Genomic DNA, 21,542 nt, shown 5'->3' on the forward strand with positions numbered 1-21,542 from the left:
TGTTACAAAGCCACAGTATTTATAGCACCTGAGCTGCTGCTGGAAGAAATGGGGAGGCATTTTCTCCCTGTCATATTCATTCTCCTAATATCAATGGATATTCCCTTTACTCTGTAATGAGATTAGCTAAGGCTTGTTCATTCCCCCACTCCCATCATTCCTTTTCTCTGTAACTTAGGTCTGCTTCCTATTTCTCAGGTCACACCAGAGCCCTCTGGAAGCCTGATGGAAGCTATGCAGCCCCTCTCCTTATGGCCCTGTGAAATGTCCAACCTTACAGACTGTTATATGTGAGAGAAGAAAGGTGGTCACAGGCTTTAGCACAAACATCCCCAGTCCTCCACTCTTCAAAGGTCTCTCCCCTGGAGACAATCCTCAGTGGCTCACCCCAGCCTTTCCCGGTCCCTTTCCTGGCTCCACCCTAAAGAGGCGGGGTGTCTTCTCTTATTGGTCAACTGGGGAAGAAGGATGGGCTACAATCAGCATCTCTGCTCTTTTTCCTCTTGGGAGGGAGTCCTGCCCACAGAAAGCTTGTCCTGGTTGTGCCCTCTGTACCTGAGTGAAGCCTACCTGGGCAGGACCTCCACGTAGTCTTCCTTCTAGGGAATCAGTTAGCAGGCCCACATTTGACCTTCACTGTCACATGAAGCCAGGACCTACAATTTTGCTTCTATTCTATTAGGGAGAAAATGTATATTCGGGTTCTCTACCTGCCACTAATTTGTTCCTCAAATTGTTGGAGGGGTATGGAGGAGAGATGCTATTTATGGGGCCCACTCCCACACCATCCCAACATCTGCCATTTCCTAGAACTCTGGATCAGCGCACACCTTTCAGCCCGCACAGCCGTTATACTTGAGTGATTCTGGCTGGGCAGTTTATGGAAATCTCTTTGAGTCTCAGTTTTCTCATCTGTCAAATGGGGATTGTAATAACCATGTTTTCTAGCTTCTGCAAATGATGCTTTGACATCTGGGGCCTTGCTAACCCTGGAGGGACTATTTGACATAGTGAAGGACTGGCCCATGAGGGCCCCTTTCATAAATGCTCAGCCCATCTTCCCAACCACTTCCTTTATGGAGTTCCTATCCACTGGGCCACACTGCCCTGCCCTAATCACCTGGGGCCAGGTACCACACTACTAGGAAGAGCCACTGTGCCCCAGAGCCTGCTGAAACTATTCAAAGTAGCCAACCCTGAGCCTGCTTACCCTGCCTCACCCGTCCCTCCCCCGCGTGGAGACCACAGTAAAGGCTCTTACCCCATCTTCCCCTCACTCCCTCTGCCTCCTGACTGACCCTAGGGCTTCCCCATGTGGCCCTGCATGGCATAGCATGTCCTCACCTCTTAGGAATCTCAAGTAAAAATCTTTTCAGGGTGGTTTTCTGAGTGGTTGGCCTTGCCATAACTGAATAATAATAAAACCTATATTTTAAAACTGTGATAATATCACCTACGTCTTAGAATTGCCATGAAAATAGATACACATGGAAAAGCATCTCACACAGCACGTGGCATATGGCAGGGGCTTAAAAAAAATGCTAGTTTCTCTTCTCTCTGCCCTATCCATAGCTCTCCTCTTCTTTCTACCTTTTTCTTCACCCACCTCTTCCCTGCTGTCTCCTTCCAAGTATCAGCTACATAATTTGTGGGACCCAGTACGAAATGAAAACATGTAGCCCCCTATTCAAAAACTGCTAAGAATTGCAATATGGTGACTGCAGAGCATTAAATCCAGTGGGAAGCCCTTCTTAGCCAGGCCACATGTCCACAAAGTCGGCCCTGCTCCCTCCTCCTTCCCATCAAATTCTCTTCTGCTTCCCAAATATTTCTAGCCTGATTTTTCAATCCCAAGGCCCCAGTAGTTAGCTCCCTTTTTTGGGTTCAGTTAGCAGATTCCAATTTTTAGATACCATAAAGTTTTAATAATTCCACTTAATTGGAGAGAGTGGAAAGGAGGCCAGTTTGAATTAATGAAAAGTCTGAGAAATAAGACATTACTAAAGAAATGCAGTTTTATTACTCTGCAACAGATTTATATGACAACAGGGGAGATACAAAGAGGAGGGAAGGGAGGAGGAAGTTAGAGTTTCTTGTATGCAATTCAACACAAAGAAAAGATTTAATTCATAATGAGCATATTCTCTTATTTGCAAATTATGCTACTAAAAATCCTCTCCCTTAAGTAGGTTAATATTTCTCTTGCTGGCAATCAGTTTGCTTAGTGAAACTGTTCTGCTGTTACAAATGCTGGTAAAATTCTTCTGCAGTGATTCCATATAACAAAATGATTTCCATGACCTTTCAGGCAGTCCATAGTATGGATTGGGTTATAGCAAATTCTTGTCAACAGAAATCCTGCACAACAAATTCTCTCTCTGCTCCCTACCTACAGAACAGCCAAATCTTCAGAACATCTTTCGAAAATTCAGAACTTATCATGTCCCATAGCACCAGGCTTAGACTTAATCTCTGCTGACTCCTGCTGTTTCAGACCTAACTGTTGTCCTGTTGCCATTGGATCTGGACGTATTGTGGGGGTGGTATTCCTAAATAGACCACATACCCCCACACCTCCAAGCCCTAGCAACCTGGGCCTGTAATGTCCTCCCTACAGTCTGTCAAAGTCATAACTCATGTTTCAAGGTGCAGGTTAGAGGTTCCCTGCTCCAGAAAGCTGCCTCTGATTTTTCCAGGCAGACTCTGTTCCCACTGCACATCTGTTACATCATTTGTGCTACTGCCTACGAGTCTTCTTTGAGACAGTGCAAGCACTTGGACTCTGGATCTCACCCATTTCTAGGGAAGCATGGTAGCCCAGCAGGTCAGTAGCAGAGTGGTCCCAACTCTACTACTCACCAGCTGCATGTAGATGGTAACACCGGCTTCACATCATTGTGAGGATTCAATCAGATGAAACCCCAAAAGCGCTTCGTACACAACCTGGCAAAAAATAATTGCTCAAAATATACTAACCATTCTCCCTAGACATTGGCATATAAACTCCACAAGGCTGCAGAGTGGCCCTGCAGCCCAGTGTGGTTGGACCTTCCTGGTTTATGCTCCGTAGTCCTAGTGTTTTTATAAAACATGCCCTCTCTCACTCTCAAGGTATCTCAGTTTGGATGACAAATTATATAGCCAGCCTACATAGTTGGGACCAGGTCTATTTTATTTAGTAATATGTCCCTGGCACATCAAACAGTGCTGAGCACATATTAGGTTCTTAACACAAATTTATCAAATGAACAAATGAATGTGTCTCTGAGAGTGCTTAGGAAGTGCTTGCAGCTGGTAGGAGTTTGATTTCCACTAGCTGTGGTTGATCTCTGTATTTCTAAATGCCTCCTGACTCAGAGAAGGCAAGAATCAAGGCTTGGGGAGTGAGTAAATGAATGAATGAATGAATGAGCCCCACCCCTCTGCCATCTCCTCTGTTGCCAATAGTACCTTTGGGGGAAGGAATGACCTCACACAGAGGTGGGGAGAAGAGTGGTACAGATGGAGGAGGACTGAAGATGATGCTGTTCCCACCAGACTGTGTGGAGAGGGGGACTCTTCCTGACACCATGGCCAGGTTTTGTCGTCATTTCTGTCAGACATCAGGTATTGGTTTCTGCCACGGCAGCAGCAGGAAATCACAGCCCAGAGTTAGCACACCCAGTGGCTCCAGTGGGCTTCTGAGGGCATTGGGACACTTGTCTCTACCTAACATTCTATAGACAGGCACAGATGCTCAAGAGCCCAGCCCACACACAGAAGAGGAAGGGCATGGGAATGATTAACCCTCTCTGGCTTCCCTTCCAGTGCTCAGAAAGGAAATTTCACAAGCTGGCAGCCAAAATGTTTTGGATACAGACCATACACTAGGCATGGGCATAACGGTGAGAACTTTAAGAATATTAACTCATTCAGCCATTAGAGTAGCCTTATAAGGTGGGGAAACTGAGTCAGAGAGGGGAAGTGACTTGCCAGAGGTCACACAGTTAGTAAGAGACAGTGTCCCAGAGCCCAAATCCCTCAGGTGTAGGAACCAAACAGCAGTCCTCTCCATCCACTCTAACCCATTATAAGAAAGTCCAGTTTTCACTCCTGCCCCCTGCTGTGTGACCTTGAGGCCAACTCACCCTCTCTGGGCCTCATATCCCTTTTCCAAGGCTAATGTTCTAGGACGCAGTGCTTCTAGAGCTAGGACATCACCAAAGCCCAGATTATCCCTTCCTCCTGAGGCCTCAGGGCAAGGAGGGGTGGCCAGGCCCTGGGTGAGTCCCGGTATCCAGAAACATGCTATACTGGCCCGTCCTGAGGGCCTGAGGCACCTGCCCAAGTCCACCTTCCGAAGGAGGCTTAGACACTGGGCTGAAAAATCACGCTGTGGATCTGAGGACCCACTGAATGTGAGGCTTCCGAGCTCTTGTGTCACCAAGTGGGACCCGTGCATGCTTGGGGTTAGGGCTGTGGCCAGGGGGCCCAGGAAGAGGGGAGCTAGGAAAAGGTGAGGCCAGAGATGCGGAGAGCACTTGGCAGAGTGCTAGCACCTGTGCTCTTAGCAGCTGCAAACCACCTGTGGGGAAGGGAGAAGCCCCTGGCCCAGGGTGAGTCCCTATAGCTCTCAACCTGTCCCCAGCATGCAGGAACCAGAGCCAGGAGAAAGGGGGAACCCCACACTGAGGAGAAGCCAGGTGGGGAAGTCGGAGCTATCTGGGAAGAAGAAATTGGGGGTTCTAGCGTCTCGGACGCCCCCCAGTTCCGGGGCTGCTCCGAGCCCGGAAAGTTTTCGCGCAGCAGGCGCAAGGCGCGCCCCCTTCTCTCACCCGCAGGCGCCGGGTCCGCGGGCGCCCATCCCGGCCCGGCCCGCCCCGCCCGCAGTCTGGTGCCCGCTCAAGGTCACCGCTGACAAGGCGCCTGCCTCCGCGGGGCGAAGGGACCAGGACACGCTCCGGCTCGGGCTCCCGCCCTGGTCCGGCGGGGGTCTCCGGGGCCGAGCGCCCTCGAAAGGGAAGCCAGCAGGGAAAGCGACGAGAGAACGAGCGAGAGGGGAAGAGGCCCAGAGCCCGGGCCCGGCCGCCCCTGCCTCACCTGCACCGGCTCCGAGAGCGAGATGCTGCCGCCGCCGCTGCCGCCGCCGCCGCCGCCGCCGCCGCCGCCGCCGCTGCCGCCGCCGCCGCCGCCACTGGTGCGCGCCCGGCCCGGCCCCACTGCGGCTGCGGTTCCTCTGCCGAGGCTGCCCCGCGCTCGCCTCGCCCCGCGGCCCCGCCGCCGCCCGCCCGCCCCCCTCCCTCCCTCCGCCGCCGCCTCTGCCACCGCTGCACTGCGCTCTGCCCGCCTCCCCCTCCCGCCCTCCCTGCTCCCTCCTCCCCCCTCCCCGCGCTCTCCCCCTCGGCCCTCCCCGAACTCCGCACGGAGAGCGCCCGCGGGACTAGAGCGCGTGGTCCAGTCCGCGCCCACCTCCGCGCGCACCAGTGGGGCTGCGGAGAAGGGTCTCCAGTCTTGCCCCGGGGTGTGTCTCCAGGTACCTCCATCTGCACAGGCCCTTGTCCCCGCCCCACCCCCACAGCCAGCCTGGCTCTGGGAGGCATCCTCCCCATTCTTCCCCAGGGGTCAGGGCGCCCCAAGCCTCCCCAGCACACCCGAGCCTGTGTATTGGCCACAAGGGGTGGAGCCCGTGGGGTGTGGAGTAGGCAGATGGGGAGACCTGCTTTGGAGGGAGGGGACCGCGGGGCCCATCCCAGGGAGCTTAGCCTAAGGGCCCTCCTCAGAGGCGAGAAAGTTTAGGGCAGGGGGCAAGGACACGCTTAGCCCCCAGCCTCCAGTTTGGCCCTGTTTAGGGCCTGGAGGAGTCCAGGACAGTGGCCCTGCCTGAGGAGAAAGTTGAAAATCCCAGACACGCACCGGAAGCACCTCCCCAAAGCAGGCTTCCCCTCCCTGGCTCAGGCCCCAGGTCCTTGAAAAGCCGAGCTCCACCAGGAAGCCGGGCCACCTGACTCCCAGCGCCTGGGTCTGCTCCATACCATCAATTAATCATGCCCGCTTGTTTATTTATTTATTGGCTTTATAAAAAGCCAAATGCACTACTCGCAGGAAGTGAGGAGATGGGGAGGGGAGGGACTGACCATGGTAACTCCCCTTCCCAGGCCTTGCTCTGAGGAGTTGAGGAGCTTGGGGGGACCCTGGGGTCTGAGTGTCTGGAACATCTGTTTCCTGGGAATGGCAGGGATGCCCATTCATAGGGCCAAAATTCAACACGGCCTACTCTCTGCAACCTGGGGATGGGGCAGAAGACATTCACGACTGGAGGCTTAGGCACAGGAAGGAGAGAGGGGGCCAGGGAGGCCAGTGGAGAAGGTGATGCAGCAGGTGTGACAGGAGTTGTCTCCAGGACCTTCTTGGCCCAGAGCACTCCCTTCTCACTGCTTGGCGCTCAGCTTGGCAGGCAGCACTTGCATCTCCTGCCGCAGCCCTGTCCTCTAACTGGGCACCAGAGAACATCACCCCAGGGATGCCCCCAATCCATATCTCCTCCCACCATCCTCATCCCAGCTAATGGCACTGCAGTGCGTCCAGATGGCCAGCTCCAGGCACTCTCCCTTAGCCCACCCCAGCACCATGTCCTCACTGACGGGCCTGGCATCTGCTCTTCTCTCTGTTGAAGGGCTCTTCTTCAGGTCCCCGACACCTCTCTTCTGGACTCTCACAGTGCCATCCTCTCTGCCTCCATTCTGCTGCCACACTAGCCTTCATCATGCCCAGTCCTGCTCCAAAACCCTTCATAGCTCCGCAGTGTTCTCAGAAGTCTCGCAGCCCCAGTATGCCATGCAGGGCGTTTCCCACTCTGGCCCCAAGTGCCCTTTCCAATCCTTCCCCACCTGGGTTGCCAGTGCCCCTCCCAGCACACCCTTAGCACTGTACTATCTCTTTTATGAAACCTTCAGAAACCAGCGAGTAAGTTGAGAAGGCAAAAAGAACAGGCATGAAAAGTCACACCATGAGAGGTAGCTCAGTGCAAAAGTGAGTGACACCACAAAAGTCCTAGTGACAAAACTCACCTTGGGCACAGCTTCAACTCTGAGCCTGTTGCTTCATCTGTTAAAAGGTAATAGGTTCCATAGCCTCACCCAGGATAAGCACTCAGTAAATGGGGGCTACAGTTTTTTTTCAGCACCTACTGTATGCCGAGGCTCTGAGATTTACAGATTATTGGGTAGGGACTTGAGGGATGGCAGGGATTTCAAACTCAAATGTGTAGCAGGACCAGGCATTACCTAGGGAGGTGGGCTGGTTCTGGCTTATGGCTTTCTCCTCTGGAATCTACCAATAAGAAAAAGCAACAGTGTATGTGAGGTGGCAAGCAGCAGTGGGCACTGGCTCTGTACTGGGAGGTAATAGGGAGTAGTGCGGACTGTGGCATCTGTGGTGTCAAATGGGTACAGCCACTACCCAACTCCGCTGGATGGTGGCTAAGCAGGGATGTGGACCTGGACTGCCAGTTTTCAATTTTTTTTCCAGGGAAGGTGGACATCTGAATTTCTATGTGAATACTCTTGATTTTTAAATGTCACCAACTGGTAAAAAAAAAATTCTAAACTTTGAAAAGATCAAACAGAGTTATAGCTGCCATAAGGTTTTGACTAGCAGGCTGGCAGCTGCTGGACTCTGGGTGAATAGGTGGAAGATCAGTGTTGTTCATGACACACATAGGCATACACACACAGCCCTCTCCTCACTCTGGCGGGATGTCGGGGGTCATGTCCACCTCAGAGACGCAGAGGTCATGGGAATGGAGTGGGAGCAGCACCTCACTGCAGCTGACAGGAGCGGGAAGGTGGTAGGTGAGGGATCAAATCCCAGTCCTGGTTCTGGTTCTGTCCCTACTGTGCGTGGGAGCTTAGACAGGTCAGCCGTCCTCACTGCGCCTCAATTTCCTCCTCTGAGAATGGGCAGGCCATGTGTGTGTGTGTGTGTGTGTGTGTGCGCGCACTCGCACACACAGAATTGCCAGATGGACAGAAGGTTATGCGAGGTGACCAGCATGTGCAGGCTGAGGCCACAGGAGGCTCCACTGCCAACACAGACACACATCTGGTCATGAGGAAGCCGCAACAATCTGGCCACCCAGGAGAGGTCTCAGTCCACTAAAAATAGGGTCCTGACAGACTCTTAAAACCTGAGGACTTCGAAATTCAAGGATTTTAAAAAGTAAAAATGAACTTTAGTGTATGTGAAAAATCATAACATTGAAGCATAAGTCCATTTATCCTTTAACTATTTTTCTAGTTCTTTTCCAAAATTTTACTGGTTATTAAAACACTGCTGTGTAAATAAAAATGTTCTGCTTTATAACTTAAAAAAAAAAAAAAAACCAGAGGACTTCTTGAGAGATGGTGAGGGCACCAGGTGATGGGGGAAATGGCCACTTTCCTCTGCGGGATGAGGAAGAGACGGGGAAGCGGCTGGTGCTTGGTGAGCAGGTGCACCTGTCATCCCCGAGTTCATAAGGAGAAGAGAAAGAAGCCCTGGTCCCTGTCAGTCTGTGGCAGAAGCAGGGGATGGAAATATCTGAGAGCAAAACTGGGAATGGCGGGGTGGTCCCAGGGCCAGACTTGGAAAATATGCATGGGGCCTGTGAACGCCCCTTAAATGTGGTTTTCATGTGCTGGGGCTAAAGGTGACTTTAAAAGTATTCTAGTTCTCACAATGACAATGTGCTACTATTGGAGCCACAGTAAAAGTGTGTGCCCACACCCAAAATAATCATCCTATGAAGCAAAAGGGAGGCATCTAAACCAATTGATAAGCAAGATGTTCATACGATGGAAGCCACCTTTAATACAACGTTCTCCAAGCTGGATTTTCACCTAACTTACCGAAAGAACTTGTTACCAGAATCTGGAAAGAGATTCCTGGCCCTGTGCAGGTCTCCTGAGTGGGAATCTCCGGGGCACAGAGGCTGGAAAATATGTTTCTGACACCCCACCCCACTATGATCAAGAAAGTTTGGCTCAATGCTAAGCAGGCATTTCTTGAGCAGGGTTTAAAAGAATCACAAGTCAGGTCTTTCCCATTAAAAAACTCTAAATGTGGCCAGGAAACTTCAGTTTCTCCTAAACAAAGCAGGATGATATACTCAAGTTACAAAGTGCTACCAACAAAGAGTTAACAGGGTTTTCCTCCCAGGGAGAAAGTGGGTTAGAGAGGAGGACATTCTACTCTCTACATTTCAGATCCTGTTACAACAATATTTCTATGTTTTACTGGTGTAATTTAAAAATTTAAATAAAAAGGACAAAAACACCAAGTGCTGACATAGCCTGGGAGAGGAGCAATTACTTCTCTAGATGGCCAGTGAGGAAGACTTCAGAGGTGGAGTTTTAGCTGGGTTTTAAAGAAAGAGTAACAAAATGACAGAAACAATCACTAAACTCTTCTTAGTATTTGAAATATACTGATTTCATCCCCCCAGCAATGCTATAGAGCAGGTGTTTGTGAGCGAGGCTATTGATACCCCAGCCTGCCCAGCCCCTAGCTCTGTGGAGGTGCTGATTTCTCACACTTGCTCCCTTCTCCTGGGGATGTTGTCCTTGGCTTATGGGAACCACTAGGTGGCAACAGCCTCCGCACCTCTGCGGTGCAATTCACACACCTGTCGTCCCTGTGGGATCAGGCTGAGAGTGGACTTCTCTGGGAACCTCATCTTCGCTGGCCTCCATCCTACCTGTCTTCTACTATAGATTTCTCCTGTGAGCATACCTTCAATAAGCCCCACACATACGCATCCCCATCTCAGGCTCTGCTTCTGGGGAACCTGACTTCAGATCATTTTCTCATCCCCATTTTGCAGTTGAGGAAAAAAAGTCACAGATGAGCAAAGGCACTGATCTAGAAAGGGGAAGAGCTAGGCCAGCTGATTCCTATCCATCCTAGAAGGATGTTTCTAAGAGCATGAGGAAACAGGAGCAAGGCACGTCAGGCAGACACGGCACATGATTGGGGCACGGAAATGCATGGGAGGGGAGAGGGGTAAGGGGTGTGGGGCAAAGTGAGGCACAGGAGAGAGGCAGGAGGAAGGGTGAGCTCGCAGCCATAGGTCCTGGGAGCCGAACTGAGGATTCATCTATCCACTATCCAACACACGTGTTCCTGGGCTCATGGGGAGCCCAGGAAAGAAGATGGACCCCCAAAGCTCAGGTTTGCACAAAGCCAAATGTTCAGGAAAGCAAACCTGGGCCATTTTAGCTGGGTTCTGTAGTAAGGGAAGGTAGGCACAGATATAGATTGTGGTGGTGGTTGAGAGGTGGGGCTAGAAATAAGGGAAATTCGTTTGACTACACTTCTCCAAGAAAGAGTATGACCATTGGGCTGAACCTAGGCCAGTGTGGCACAGAGGGCCAACTCTGGCTCATGGTATCTTAAAGGACTGATAGCACCATGGGACTGTGTTTATTAAGATGGAATTAAATGAGGACAAAGAGCCTGTCCTGATTTGTGGTACTAAGGATGCAATCCCTCAAGTTCAGATGGAAATCTCCATCTAATTTGAAAGCTATGTATTTGATGGAGAGCACTGGGGACTCAAATTGACCATAGATTTAATATTTGCCAGGGTAGCTGCTGGATCAGTGAGTGCAGTGGTAGGCAGGAAACCTTGTCATGTCAGAAAACTGCAGACAACACTGGGGATGGAGAGGAGTCTTCAGGCTGTGTGTGTGAATTGTGATGTCCCAGACAGGTCAGATGCATTCTGTGTGTAGAAAGGGTCGAACGTGGCTATCCAGAGATCAGACTGCTGCCTCCAAAGGGCAGGACCTTTCTGAGGGCTTAGGCTGATCCCCTTCACTGGGTGGGAAGGTGGGTCATGCAATCTCTGTGGTTTCTACCAGCATGGACCTAGGATGAGATTTCATTCAGACCTTGAAGGACGTTAGGACCTTAAGAAGTAAAAGGAAGAAGGTGGAGGTGAGGAGGGCTGCTGAGTCCAGGGGAGGAAGAAGGGTTTTTCTCCAATAAATATTTGGTCTTTAGGCATCATCTTTAGAGAAGATCTAGCATCCTTTTGATGGGGTGACTCTGCATGGCATCCAACAAAGGTGCTGGTATTGCTTCATTCCAATCTTCTGGGCAAATATGTGACTCTGCTTGAGAACCCTTGTCTGACAGCAGGCACACCATCAGCCCGCATACCGGGCAAGCCAGACCTGTTGGAGAGTTGGTACCCGCTGTGAGCAGCCCTCAACAAGTAACTGATGGGAGTTGGTGTGTACATCCTCCAGCTCCCTTGCCCTCGGGGAGGATGGCTCTGAGGCCCCGAGGACCCTGGTGGGACTGAGCTCCGGTGGCCCCCAGTTGTGGGTTGCTTAAGGATGCATCTTTTTTGGCCTTTCCTTCCCTGCCACTCCTCTCCCCTCACTGGTATTTTCTGGAATCAACTCCCAAACAAACTGCCTGTACTTGAATCCTTGTCTTGGGGTTCGTTTATGGGGAAATCAAATCCAGGAGAGCATCACAGTTAAACTTTGAGGTCAGAGGGCCCAGGTTCAAGCCCTGGTTCTGGTTCTTACCTGGACCAGGTATTTAATTTCTCCAAGCTTTAGTCTCCTCATGTTTAAAACGTGGATCAGGCAATAATTGTACCTACCTTGCATGTTTCTTGTGATAACACATTCTTTCAGTAATCATTCATTCCAAAGATCTTTACTGGGTACCTATTATGTACCAGAATTGTTCTAGGCTCTAGAGACATAGAATGGAAGAAGACAAAATCTCTGAGTCCATGAAGCTCACATTAGTGATGAAATCTAATACTAAATAAATATATACTATCAGGCAGGGTAAAAAGCTAAGGAAAAATATCAAGCTAGATAAAGAATGATTACAGTTATTTAAAGTTTTTGTGAATTAAATGAGATAATCCATACAGCATGTTTAGCATACTATGTCACATCTAATAGGCACTCAGTAAACGTTTGTTAATAAAATCTTCACCATCGTCCTCATCATGCCCTTCTTGCCTCTCCTCCCTCCTTGCCATTTGCTCATTGATTCAGTTGAGAACTATTTATTGGTCTCTTTTCAATGTCAGGCTCTGTGCTAGGTTCTAGGGATACTTTGATGAACAAAACACCATCTTGACTTTCATGGACTCATAGTGTGGCAGAGGAGATAATAATCAGTAAAAACACACATGTTTATATGTTTTCATCCTGAAATGAGTATTCATATGAAAAAATTAAGCATGCACAGCACTGAGAGAAGGAACGTGAGGTCTGTGTGGTCAACAAAGGCTTCTCTGATGAAGAAATATTTGGGCTGAAGACTAAAGGGTAAGTAGGGAGAACAATGTGCGGGGGTGAGAAACATCCAGGAAAGAGGGAGCAGCATGTGCAGGGGTCCTGGGGTGGGGGAAGAAGAAGGACAAGAGGAAGAATCAGGAAGAAGTCAGCATGGCTGGCACAGAAAGAGCAAGGGGAATTATGGATGGAAAGAGGTAGACAAGGGCTAGACCATTCCAAGATGTTTTACAATTTACTGAATGCCAGTCAATATGTTAGTCTCTTTTTTAAGCACTTTTTAAGGATTATCTTATTTGAACCTCAAGATACTCTTTGATGTATATGCCCTTATACATTTCATACCCAAAGAATCCATGGCTCAAAGAGGCATGATAACTTGCCAAGGTCACTCAGTCAGTGTTGAAGTCGAAATCTGAACCCAGGTCTCGCTAACTCCAGGCTGAAACCATAATAGCAATCTCTATCTTTATCTCAAAAGCAACAGGAAACAGTGATTTAAGATGTTGCCATTGGAACAAACTGGATAAAAGGTACACAGGCTCCCCCTACAATTTCTTGTAAATTGCATTCAAATCTACAAGTATTTCAAAATAAAAGTTTAAATAATAAGAATAAAAAGCACCAGGTCGATATTGAGAATTATTAAGCAAGAAGATGACCTGATCAGAATGTCATTTTGGAAAAATCCCATTAGCATCCTGAGTACCAGAGAAGGAGGCAATTAGGAGGCAGTGAAATGATGCAGGTGAGAGAAGATGCTGGCTTGGACTCCGGGTGTAGTAGCAAAGGTGGTGGGAAATATAGGGAATTGAGAGATGTTGGGAGGTTTGTTGTGACTAGCAGTGGCACTGGTTTGGTTGGGATGGAGGGAGGGAGAAGACAGGTTGGTAGAAGGCCAGAGAACCAGGCTCCAGGCTCCAATCCTGAGCTCTGCATCTGGCCTCCCTGGGACTTGCTGAGCCTCTGTTGTTATTCGTAAAATGGGGCAAGGAGGTGGACTAGACAGCTTGAGAAAACACCACAGTGTGATAACCTCTGCATCAGGAAAAAGATCGGGGACCCAGCAAGCCCACGCAATGCACACTCCATGAAATGCCATAATTTGGGGTTTTCTTTTTCTGTGTCGATCCATGCTATGCACTGGAAATGAAGCTCTCTAAGGACAGATTGACACTGTCTTGGTGTCATCTGGCACCTGGCACAGGTCTGGTAGGGAGGATAAGCTCCAGATATGTTTGCTAAATGCTGGGAAGCGCTTAAATTGGCTTGATGTTAAAACAGAGCTGATAGCCATGAGCTGGCCCAGACTTGCAAAAAATATATCTAGGGTCAACAGAAATGGCTTTTTCCATTGTGGCATCTGCAGTGAAGAGTGACCACCAAAAGCAGGCAAAGTGCCCTTCTTGTCACGTTGATGGAAGGAGAAGTAAATAGGGATTCAACTTCACTTTCTGCACAAAGAGTGGGAACCTCCCACTGGACACAGAAGGGCTGGGGCGGCAGGGCTTGAAGTCTAAAAGAAGAGAGGAGGGGTAAGCCCCTGGGGGCTCTTGGTGTCTGGAGTCTGAAGAGGAGCCTCCAGTCCAGAAACGGTGCCAAGTTCACTGCAGAGCCACCATTCCAGGGGTCTGAGACATCTTGGAGGACTCTGGAAACAATGTCAGAAGGCTGAAGAAGGGACATTGTGTCTTGATTTTCAAAGTAAGGAGAAATATGACATCTGGAAAACTACAGCCCTGTGCACTTGATGGATATTACTGTGATGGGAGGGACGAACATCCTAGATCCCACCCCAGGCACTGGGACTTGCATTCATAGGCAAGGCTCAGAGGGCAAGGCTCTATTCTTAAGGAACTCAAAACCTGGGCAGAGATGCTTGGTATATTAAGAGGAGAGGGGAGGGAGATCTATGTGTTTAAGGATATCTTAGAAAGCTTCACAGGCAAGTTGGATTAAATTTCGTTTTATACCCTAAAATGGCAGTAATTATACCAGTGTGGTATTGGCACATGAAGAGATAGGCATACCAGTAGAACAGAGTAGAAAGTCCAGAAATAGGCTCCAATTCACCCAGGACATTAGTATATGATAAAGGCAACATCTCGAATCAGTGCGGTATAAATACTTAATACATGATGTTGGGACAAACAGGTGGTCATGTGGAAAAGGATGGTTCGATCCATACACCATACACCAATGCACACCCCTTGAAATGCCATGTGGATCAAATGTCAAGTGGATCACAATTTTAATTTTAATTTAATTGCAAAAGCATGGAGCCAGGAAGTGTCAAAGTTTGGGCAAACTCCTTTAAAAATTTGGAGGGGGTAAGGCCTTTCTGACACTCAAAAATCCAAAAGCCAGAGAAGATAATATTGATGAATTTAACAAGATTTTAAAAATCTTTTAAAGTTCTATGTGGCAAATAAAACAAAAAACAAAAAACAAATTGGAAAAAATGTATTGTAAAAGTTTAATCACCACAATGTATAAAGAGCATCTAGAAATCAAGATGGAAAAGATCAGTAATCTAATAAAAAACAGGCAAAGGACATGAACAGGCAGTTCCCCCCAAAATAAATCCAAAAGCCTTTTAAAGATCTGTAAAGCTGCTCAAGCTCCCTTGTAAGAGTAATGTACTTAAAAGCGCACTGATAGACCACATGAGTCTGATGCAAGCTATCAGTGAGGCTTGGGGAAATGTGTGCTCTCAACCACTGCAGGTGGGAATGTGTAAATCTGTCCAGCTCCATGGAGGGAGCTGTACAACATCTGTCAAAATGACAACTGAAGCTACTCTGCAATTCCGCAACCCCACTTGGAGAAATTTGTTCCGTGGATATACCAGCGCACACTTAGAACAAGCTATTCCTGCAGCATTGTCCAGAATAGTAAAGGGCTGGAAACACCCCAAGAGGCCATCAGTTGGAGACACGGTAGATAAATGATGGAACATTTACACAGTGAAATATGCTGCAGCTGTATAAAGAGTGAGGAAGCTCTGTATTCAGTGATGGGGAAAGAGTGCTAGGCTCTCTTGAACAAACAAGGTGCAAACCAGTATATATCAGTATATGTAACATTCTTTTTAAAAATGGCTTTATTGAAATATAATTTACATATCATAAAGTTCACTCATTTAAAGTGACAATTCAATGACTTTTACTGTATTTATGGAGTTGTGCAACCATCACCATAATCTAATTTCATAACATTTTTGTCATCCCCCAAAGAAACCTTAGTGTAAGAAAGGGAGGAAAATGAGAAAACATACACACTAACACACACATACACACTCAGTCACAATACATATACACACACACAGGTCCACACACACTCCATACATACCTGCATGTGTTGCACAAGTAAACTCCAGAAAGGTACAGAGGACACTACCACAGGTAGGGTTGGGAATTGTAGGTTCATGTGACACACTGGAGCTGAGTGTGATGGGAAGAGCTGGTGGGAAATGAGCCGGGACGAACCAGCTGGGGCCAGATTGTTTAAGGACTTAAATACCAGGCCAAAGAATTTGGATTTTTGTTTCCCATAGAGTCCCATGCTGTCCAAAAGAACTTTCTGGGATGATGTATTCTGTATCTATACTGTGCGATATGGCAGCCACTAGCCACATGAGCCTATTGAGCCTTTGAAATGTGGCCCATGTAACTGAGGAAGTGCATTTTACATTTCATTGAACTTTAATTGATTTACCTTTAAATAGCCATCTGCGGCTTGCAGCTACGGAATTGGACAGCACAGCATAGATCATGGGGCGCCATCGAAGGTTTTGCAGGTGAGGAATGACACAGCCAGATGTTAGTTTCAGTAAGCTGGGGAAGGATGGATTCCAGGAGAGCAGATGAAGGCTGCAGACAGTTGGAGAGGTGGCCATGGCAATGTCACACAGAGAAGGGGAACACTGACCCAAAGTAAGCACCCAGGGCAGGATAAGAAGGGATGGGTTTGGGAAACTTCTAGAAGGGAATGTAGATAACTCGGTGGATGTGAGGGTGAGGAGAGAGTTGAGGATGATTCTGCTGTTCTTGTCTTAGTAGCTAAGGGGATTTTCTCCCTCTTCCCTGGCTTCACCCGGCTCCAGCCATGCTGGCCTCCTCCCTGTTCCCCCAACACCAAACGCACTTATTCAGATCTCAGCTCTCATCTTGTCTTCTAAGGACAGAAGACATTCTCTATCTTTCTGTGGCCTGCATCTTTCCCTGAGGTCCTGCTGTCAGGCCTGTCCTCTTCCTCCTCCTGTTGGGAGGGGACTGCATCTTTTGGTCCTCTTCCTCTTCCTGTTGGGAGGGGGCTGTGTCTTTTTGGACCTCTTCCTTCTCCTGTTGGGAGGGGACTGCATCTTTTCGGTCCTCTTCCTCTTCCTGTTGGGAAGGGGCTGTGTCTTTTTTGTCCTCTTCCATCTCCTGTTGGGAGGGGACTGAGTCTTTCTGGTGCTCTTCCTCCTGTTGGGAGGAGGCTGTCTCTTTTTGATCCTCTTCTTCCTCCTGTTGGGAGGAGATTGTATCTTTTTGGCTCACTTCTATATCCTTACTGCTCATCACAGGACCTGGCATGGAGCAGGCCTCTAAACTTAAGTGGAGATGAGTGAATAAGGCAATAGGAAGGAAGGGTTGAGAAAGCCTCTTTACCCCAACTTTCCCAAGAAAACTGTCCAGAGACCTGGGAAGAGGTGCTATGGCCGCCATGGTAACCAGCACCTGTGCTGAGGTTACAGGCTCGGGGACGGGCCCAGAGGACAGAGTCCTGGTCTTTTTGGCCTCTCTAGGCCAACAGCCGGGATGATTTAGAAAATCAAATCCACCCACTCTACCCCAAGCTACTGCTCCTTGCTGAAAAGGGTGTCACACCATCCAAGTAAGAATAAAACGCTCATCAGAATCCTCAAGGAGGAGGGCCCAGTGGGCCCAGTGGCTCCGTGCACTGAGCACCACATCATCCAGTGAAGCTAGGAAGGTGAATTGGACAGCCAGAGTCCTGCTGCCCCATTGAGCCGAATGCGATTTCTGGCCCTGCCTCTGGCCCACCATGGAACCCTGAACCTCCATCTTCTCATCTAAACACTGGTGGTAGTGATTCCTATTTTGCAGTGTTGTCAGGAGTAGAGATGACATTAAAAATGGAATTAAGAGAAATACCTATTGTAAATGATGAATTAATGGGTGCAACACACCAACATGGCACATGTATACATATGTAATAAACCTGCACGTTGTGCACTTGTATCCTAGAACTTAAGGTATAATTTTAAAAAAAAGAAAGAAAAACTTGTCACATAGTGTGGCTGCATCATGTTATCTATCGGGAAACCCCATGACTCGTGAGGCTTCAACCCCCTAATTAAAAATAGTAGAAAGTCCAGAAGACTAGGAGTGAGCATATTCAGCCTAGAAATGAGGTACCACAGTCAGAGATGATGAAAATAATCAGAATAATGGCAATTATATAGCGCTTCCTATGTGCCAGGCACTGTTTGGACTCTGCTTTTACCAGTTCATTTAATCTTCACAGCATCCCTTAGGTAGATCCCACTTCACAGATGAGGAAATTGAGACAGAAGTGAAGGAACTTTCCTGAGATCACACCGTCCTGACTGTCCGGTGCTTCTGTGCTTTTAGCCAAGCCTTTCCCTCGCTCTTAGGAAGGACACACTTCACGGTTAGAGCCTGACTCTACTCCTGACCTGGAGAATTGGCCCCTAACAGGAGTGTGCATGGCCATCTGGCAGTCCTGTGTTTGTTAGGTGCCTGGGGTACTAGGTGGGTGACTTGGGATCAGCTGATTCGGGAACAGTCAAGGTCCCAGGCCTCAGGGTTGGAGAGTTGGAATGGTGGGGAAGCTGCCTCACTTCTGAGCCTCAGTTTCCACATATGTAGGGCAAGGGACATAGTACTTGCCTTGCAGGGCTGTTGCAGGCATTAACCGGCTGCTCTATGGAAAGCCTAAGCATGTCATAGGGGTTCTATGAATGCCAAGTCCCTCCCATTAAGGAACAAAGGCAGCTATGTGGAGTGATACTTGGGGGTACTGGGGGTGGAGAGAGGAGGAAGGATTTGGGGTGGCGCCTAGAATGGAATTGGAACCCAAGCACCTGGCAAGGAGGGTTTTATGAAAAGGACTGCCACCGGCTCCAGCATGGGGTAGAAGCTTCCTGTGCCTACCCAGAACTGAGCCCAAGAAAGGAACCAGGGTAAATGTTCTCATTAGCAGGGGAAATGTCAAGCTTGTCAGTACTGATTACAACTATTAAGTTATGTATACATGTGGACCATGAGGGCTGGGCACAGTGGCTCAGGCCTGTAATTCCAGCACTTCAGGAGGCCAAGGTGGGTGGATCACCTGAGGTCAGGAATTCGAGACCAGCCTGGCCAACTTGGTGAAATCCCATCTCTACTAAAAATAAAAAACTTAGCCAGGTGTGGTGGCAGGCGTCTGTAATCCCAGCTACTTGGGAGGCTGAGACACAGTAATGCCAGCTACCTGGGAGGCTGAGACAGGAGAATTGCTTGAACCCAGGAGGCGGAGATTGCAGTGAGCCAAGTTCATGCAACTGCACTCCAGCCTTGGTGACAAAGCAAGACTCTGTCTCAAAAAAAAAAAAAAAAAAAAAAGAAAATATAGACAAGAAGAAAAAATAGAGAATGAAAACAGTTCTGTGTTGTGTGTCATTTTTTTTTTTTCTTTAATGCTGCTCTACTTTTTAAGAAAAACAAATCAGAAAAGAATGAATCATGATGGCCCTTGTCCTTTTCCTTATATTTTCTGCCCAAGACTTTCTGTTGGCTGAATGTAGAATGTAGCAAAGTCTCCTTTGGAAGGAGACACAGATGAATGAGATACCCCCCACCACTCTCCATCCAAGCTCATTGGCCTGTATGAGGGGGAAACAAGGCAGGACTGACAAAGTTCCCTTTCCTTAGCCCGAGGTTAGCCAGAGAGGCCTCTGGGATGAGGCAATCCAGAGTTTAATCTTAGGCAGTGAATAGAAGTGGTCCTAGAGGACAGAATGTGTGAGCACATACTTGTGTAGTGTGTATAAGTCTGTCAAGGCAGCTACAACAAAATACCATAGACTGGGTGGCTTATAAACCACAGAAATGTGTTTCTCACTGTTCCAGAGGCTGGAAAGTCCAAGAGCAAGGCGCTGGTAGAACTGGTATCTGGTGAGGGTCACTTCCTGGTTTGTAGAGGACCTTCTTTTCACCGTGTCCTCACATGATGGAAGGGGTAAGAAAACTCTCTGGTGTTGCTTTTTCATGTTACCAATCATGAGGGCTCCATCCTCATGACCTAATCACCTTCCAAAGGCCTCACATCCTAGTACTGTCACCTTGGGGGTGAGGATTTCAACACAGAAATTTGAGAGGGATATAAGCATTCAATCTATAGCAATGCATATGCATGCATGTGTGTATGTGTGTATATATGTATGTGTGCATGTATCTATATGTGTGTGCATGTGTGTGTATGTGTGTGTGCACATATGTGTGCATGAACAGGAGAGAGAGGAAGGGCATGCCTGGCTGTGGGCACAGCAGGAGGAAAGGCAATCAGGTGACAGCAGCATGGGACATGGAAGCAACTGCAAGTGACTCAGTCCCTAGAGTGTGATGCGGGACACTGAAATCATGGGATACGGGCTGGAATGATGAGTAGAGGCTGGAACACTATAGCCTTCAGAAGCTGTATGATGGGGATTTGTTGGATTTCATCCTAATGGACACAGGGAGCCATGAGTGGGCTCAAGCAGTGTGTGACATAATCAGATCAGCAGGGATGCTTTTCTGGGAGAGCTTCTGCGACTCCATGCACCTTCCGCAACCAACACTTGTGGCTCCTGGACCAAAGTCCTGTCCTGGTTTCCACACTTCCCCAGCTATGGCAGCCACCTATGATCTGATGTAACACAACCTGAAATGTCTTGATGGTCAAGGCTTCAGGTCCTGGGAAACAAATCAGTGGCCTACTTTTTATGTGCTGAGTGAGAAATTTGATAAAACAGGTGCCCCTATGATTGTCCCAGGAAACACAAGTGGGGCAGAACTAGGGCATGCAAATTGTAGGGCTAGAGAGGCAGATGTGCAGGTGGTGGAAAAGCAAACTTTCTCAAGATGAGCGCTGCCCCGTGCCCAAGTGGTCTTCCGTGGGTCACTCCAGAGAGCTGCCCAACAGAGCCAGCTCCCCTGATTCAAACAGGCCTGGGCTGGGTAGATGTCTGTGGAGGCTAGCACCTTAGCCGAAGATCTCTCCAAATTGCGGTAATTGTATTCAGAACAGCAGATGAAGACCTGTTAGCAACCCTGAACCCATTTGTTCGAAGTAGTTTGTTGAAAACGATGGTTGTTTTTATGTCTTTCCTTTTATTTGGTTTCCATATATTTATTATCCCCTCTGGGATTCAACTAGACCAAAAAAAGAAGTTGATGGGAAAAAAAAACGTACTCTGAATAATAGCTTCTCTGTGGGGAGAAAGTGTTCATTTCAAAAATAACCTGAGAGCAGGGAGTGACGGTCCCCATTTCTCAACGATGAGACAAAATCTAAATGACTCTCTTGAGCATCTAAAGGACTTTTGTGCGAGGCAGCCAATAAATTAAACCCTGTTTAGAAGGTATCTTCTTTCTTCATCTATGGCCAATAAAAGTAGCTATGTCTCCCAGTCCAGTGCTTCCTTCCTGAACAACACCATGGGAAGATGGTAGATACATTTTCTCCAGCTGCCGCCAGGCTGTGTCTGATCCTTTCTGCTCTTCTCTCCTTACTATGTTCCCCTGTGTTCTCTGGTCCCATCCCTTCCTTGTCTTGAAGGCCTCTTTGACTGTCTATATCCATGATGTCTCTGGGCCATGATGGGGAAAGCACTGGGGTTGGAGTTAAATAGCAAACCAACCTGTGTTCGAGTCTTGGCTTTGCTCCTTGATGGCCGTGTGAACTTGGGCAAAAGGTTGACCACAATGAGCCTCTGCATCCTCCTCTGCTAATTGCAGTTAGTAATTACTACTTCCCTAGAGTGTTGGGAGGGGATCATGAGGGAAATGTTCCAAAAGCCCTCGGGCAGGATCTGGCACACACAGCTGCTCAGTGAGCCTGAGTTGGATGCTCAAGGCCCGTACCCTGGTGGGACTTTAGTTCAAAGTGTGTGGCAGCAGTGAGGGCACTTCAAATAGCCCAGGAACTTCCCTGCATTCCCCAACCCCCTGTGCTATTAACTTGGGACCACCTGACTTGCTTTGGCCG

The 21,542-nt window shown here is 48.4% G+C and overlaps 1 protein-coding gene across 2 annotated transcripts in view; it reads right to left on the reverse strand.

Moving 5' to 3' along the window:
* Positions 1 to 5,276, reverse strand: part of ATP2B2 (ATPase plasma membrane Ca2+ transporting 2) — a 384,948-nt gene extending 379,672 nt beyond the window's left edge. For both annotated transcript variants that reach the window (XM_033210668.1, XM_033210661.1), the window contains exon 1: positions 5,080 to 5,276. The gene's annotated coding sequence lies outside the window, so the exon portion shown is untranslated. The remainder of the gene's footprint in view (positions 1 to 5,079) is intronic.
* Positions 5,277 to 21,542: the final 16,266 nt, after the last annotated feature.

Source organism: Trachypithecus francoisi, unplaced genomic scaffold (assembly GCF_009764315.1).
Source record: "Trachypithecus francoisi isolate TF-2019V2 unplaced genomic scaffold, Tfra_2.0 Lachesis_group0, whole genome shotgun sequence".
Lineage (NCBI taxonomy): Eukaryota > Metazoa > Chordata > Mammalia > Primates > Cercopithecidae > Trachypithecus > Trachypithecus francoisi.